Source organism: Danio rerio, chromosome 7 (assembly GCF_052040795.2).
Source record: "Danio rerio strain M-AB ecotype USA chromosome 7, GRCz13ab, whole genome shotgun sequence".
Lineage (NCBI taxonomy): Eukaryota > Metazoa > Chordata > Actinopteri > Cypriniformes > Danionidae > Danio > Danio rerio.
The window spans coordinates 75,457,501-75,462,444 of record NC_141027.1 but is presented as its reverse complement, the minus strand read 5'-3'; positions in this window follow the sequence as shown (position 1 = coordinate 75,462,444).

The following is a 4,944-nucleotide window of genomic DNA, read 5'->3' as shown; positions in this document are numbered from 1 at the left end:
ACCATGCGAGCCAGTGGCGACAGCGGAGAGGGAAAAAAAACTTCACCTGATAGGAGTGAAGAAAAAAAACCTTGAGAGAACCAGACTCAGTTGGGCACAACCATTTTAATTTCTCAGCTGGCCAAAAGTCTTGTGCAGAGCTTCAGTCACCGTGGTGGAGGCTGGAAGATGGCCTCAGCGAAGACTCGTCTGTCCCTGGAGCGTTGCTGGAATCAGACTCATGATCATCTGTTGAACTGCATCTCAATCATCACAAATACTGCAGAAGACCTATTGTAACCTGCATGGACCCAAGATTTTCACAGAAATTAATCAAGTTTGGTGAAGGAAAAATCATGGTTTGGGGTTACATTCACTGTGGAGGTGATCGGCAGAGTGGAGGGCAGCATCAACAGCTCGAGGCATCAAGACATTTGTGCTATCCATTACATTACAAACCACAGAAGAGGGCAAATTCTCCAGCAGGATAGCGCTCCTTCTCACACTTCAGCCTCCATATTAAAGTTCCTGAAAGGAAAGAAGGTCAAGGTGCTTCAGGATTGGCCAGCCCAGTCACCATGCATGAACATTATTGAGCATGAGATTTTTTCGCGCTCTTTCAGAAATCTATATAGCGATACATATCCATAATGATACATATCCAAAATTGTAAATTTGTCTTGGACCTAAGCTGCACACTTGACTGAGTCAACATATGACAATAGACAACAAGTGCCATGAACACAACCAACAAGAATGACATTTAAAAGTGCCATCCATGTAGTTTATAATTACAAATTACTAAAAGACAGAGGTCTATATGATTTAATGTAATCTTATTTTAAGGCACAACTCTCACTGTTAACAAACCATTGTGACTTTTTTCTCTGAATAAACTTCATTCATTCATTTTCTTTTCGGCTTAGTCCCTTTAATAATCCGGGGTCGCCACAGCGAATGAACCAGCACATGATTTACACAGTGGATGCCCTTCCAGCCGCAACCCATCACTGGGAAACACCCATACACGCTCAATCACACACATACACTAAGGACAATTAAGCCTACTGAAGAAGATTTCTATTCTCTCAGTGTGAAGTATTTTCTAAGTGTAAAGCAGTTATTTTTCTCTTCACAAAATGTATGTAGTGTTTGCAGCAAACATGCCAGCGTGTGTTAAAAATACTGTGTAAGATGAGTATGCCTGCACAGGAGCAACACTAGGAGAAGGCTGAGTGACTGATTGAGTAGAATAACTGAATATGTAAAGCACTGGTTATATATGTTAAATACTTGTATGAAGCTATATGTGTCAGAAGTTAGAATGAGTAACATATTATCAAGTTATAATCCTATCATAACAATGTATGTAAACACTTAGTTCCTTTGCATAAGTTGCATCTATACTTTGCTGACATAGACCTGTAACATCTCTGTTGACATGAGCTAGTGGGCTGAGAGCCAAGAATAGCAGGACCCCTTAGACTAAAAACCTATTCAAAAATGGTCAAGAGTTAAAAAGAGACACAAAGAGGTGTGTCATAATTACCTTTATAAAGATTATGGAGAACACAGATACTTTAGAAGGAGCAGGAGGAGAATGCTATGAGGTCTGCTCGGCTCTTTCTCTGCTTTATTATGGAGAATAAAGTCTATTTTCTGATATTCAAAACCTCCGGTCTGATAATTTCTAATTGATGAGACGTCTAATTTACGACACTACCCATTACACCTGTACCACATGTCTTTGGACTGTGGGGGAACCGGAGCACTGGGAGAACATGCAAACTCCACACAGAAATGCCAACTGACTGAGCCGAGGATCAAACAGGCGACTTGCTGTTAGGCGACTGTGCTACCCACTGCGTCGCCCCTGAATAAACTTCTAATTTATTATTAGTTATTAAGGCAGTCGTTATGTAGAATAAGGTCATGCAGAACATGTACCTTATAAGAGCCAAAATCTTATTAATAGGCAGGTAATCCTCTAAAATCTCACAATGAAATGTAACAGTATGATGACTACTTACTGTACATGAATGGCTTTCAATGTCAGTTGTCTCAGTTTATCTTCAAATGATATCTCAGATGACATATACAGTGCATCCGGAAAGTATTCATAGCTCTTTGCTTTTTTCCCCCCACATTTTTTATGTTTACAGCCTCATTCCAAAATGAATAAAATTGATTTATTTCCTCAACATTCTCCACACAATCCCCCATAATGACACTGTGAAAAAAAGAGTTTTTGAAATTGTTGCGAATTTATTAAAAATAAAACAGCTGAAAAATCACATGTACATCAATATTCAAAGCCTTTGCCGTGAAGCTCTAAATTGAGCTCAACTACATTCTGTTTCCACTGATCATTCGTGAGATGTTTCAGCAGAGTCATTGAAGTCCACCTGTGGTCAATTCAGTTGATTAGACATGATTTGAAAAGGCATAGACCTGTCTATATAAGGTCCCAGGGTTGACAGTGCATGTCAAAGCACAAACCAAGCATGAGGACAAAGGAATTGTCTGTAGACACAAAGCAGGGGAAGGTTACAGAAAAATTTCTGCTGCTCTGAAAGTTCTAATGAGCACAGCGGCCTCCATCATCAGATTGTGGAAGATGTTTGGAACCACCAGGACTCTTCCTAGAGCTGGCCGGCCATCTACGCTGAGTGATCAGGGGAGAAGAGCCTTAGTCAGGGAGGTGATCAATAACCTGATGGTCACTCAGTCTGAGCTCCAGCGTTCTTCTGTGGAGAGAGGAGAACCTTACAGAAGGACAACCATCTGTGCAGCAATCCACCAATCAGGCCTGTATGGTAGAGTGGCCAGACGGAAGACACTCCCCGCCTGGAATTTGCCAAAAGGCATCTGAAGGACTCTCAGACCATAAGAAACTAAATTCTCTGGTCTGAAGAGATTAAAATTGAACTCTTTGCAGTGAATGCCAGGCGATACGTTTGGAGAAAACCAGGCACTGCTCATCACCAGGCTAATACCATTCCTACAGTGAAGCATGGTGGTGGCAGCATCATGCTGTGGGGATGTTTTTAAGCAGCAGGAACTGGAATACTAGTCAGGATAGAGGGAAAGATGAATGCAGCAATGCACAGAGACATCCTGAATGAAAACCTGCTTCAGAGTGCTCTTGACCTCAGACTGGGGTGAAGGTTCATCTTCCAGCAGGACAATGACTCAAAGCACACTGCCAAAATATTAATGGAATCACTTCATAACAACTCTGTGAATGCCCTTGAGTGGCCCAGCCAGAGCCCAGACCTAAATCCTATTGAACATCTCTGGAGAGATCTGAAAATGGCTGTACACTGTTGCTTCCCATCCAACCTGATAGAGCTTGAGAGGTACTGCAAAGAGGAATGGGCAAAAATTCCCAAAGACAGGTGTGCCAAGCTTGTGGCATCATATTCAGAAAGACTTGAGGCTGTAATCGCTGCCAAAGGTGCATCAACAAAGTATTGAGCAAAGGCTGTGAATACTGATCTACATGTGCTTTTTCAGGTTTTTTTATTTTTAATAAATTTGCAACTATTTCAAAAACTCTTTGTTCACATTGTCATTATGGGGGATTGTGTGTAGAATGTTGAGGAAATAAAAATGTGGAAATGCAGATGCACTGTAAGTGCTTATTGTTTTGCGATCAATACGCTCATTTTTGTTAATTTAGCTTTTGAAGTTTCAGTCCTCATGATTGAGGGCTGAACAAATAAACATAAAACTATCTAAATTGCTTAAATCATAAGTTTCATCTTGCATAATAAACACATAAAAGCAAACTTTACATTAGTTTTGAAAAATAAGAAAGGATTTCACAGCATACGTGAACTTCAGCCTGAAGAGCATTTTTTTACTATTACACAAACATGATTTTAACCTACTAAAGACATAAACTATCAATCAGATGAGTTGAAGGTATGCAGTAAATTGCACGCAACAGATTTTCATCATTTAGAAGACCGAAATCTGTGTATCAGCTATGATTATGAAGGCTTTATAGGGTTAAGAAGCCTTCAAAGCACATGATGCTTTAGATGTAGAAGTTGTCAGCCAGTTACTAATCCTATTCTGGTTCATATGATCCAAAGTTGCACACCCTTGTGCCAAATATCTAAACCCTATATCGCTTGATTGGAGGACGTGAAATATTTGGTGGCGGGCAAAACATCAAGCACATCCATCTGACTCGGCTTTCTTAAACATGCCAGTTTTGCTTTCTTTCTTTTTTTTTTTTCTTTTTTTTCTTTTTAAGACTACATCTGTAATGAAAGATTTTTTTTATTTATTTATTTTTTTTACAATTTAAATAACAATAGGCTATACAAACAAGTCCAACCCGTCTGATTCATACACATTTCAAAAAACAAAAAAGGCATTGGCTTATTTACATTGTAGTCCTCAATATTCATTCATTCTCCTTCGGCGTAGTCCTTTATTCATCAGAGGTCGCCAAAGTGGAATGAACCGCCAACTATTCAAGCATATGTTTTACACAGTGGATGCCCTTCCAGCTGTAACCCATCAATAGGACACATACACACACACATACAATTTAGCCCAATTCGCTTATAGTGCATTTCTTTGGACTTGTGGGGGAAACCGGAGCACCCGGAGAAAACCCACGCCAACACAGAGAGAACATGCAAGCTCCACACAGAAACGCCAACTAGCCCAGCCGGGACTTGAACCAGCGACCTTCTTGCTGTGAGGCCACAGTGCTAACCACTGCGCCATCTTGTTAACATTTATTCATTTAATAATTATTAACTAAAATTGAAAACTATTATAAGCTTAGTATATGCTCTAAGAAATGCTTGGATGTTGTAACAATGCTTGGGTCCAATATTAACGAACTCAACCTTTGGATTAAATAGTGTAATTACAGTGTAGGTTAGTGCTTTAACAAGTGGGTAAAAGCTGGTAGTTATAACGATAGCGGCAAAATAATAATAA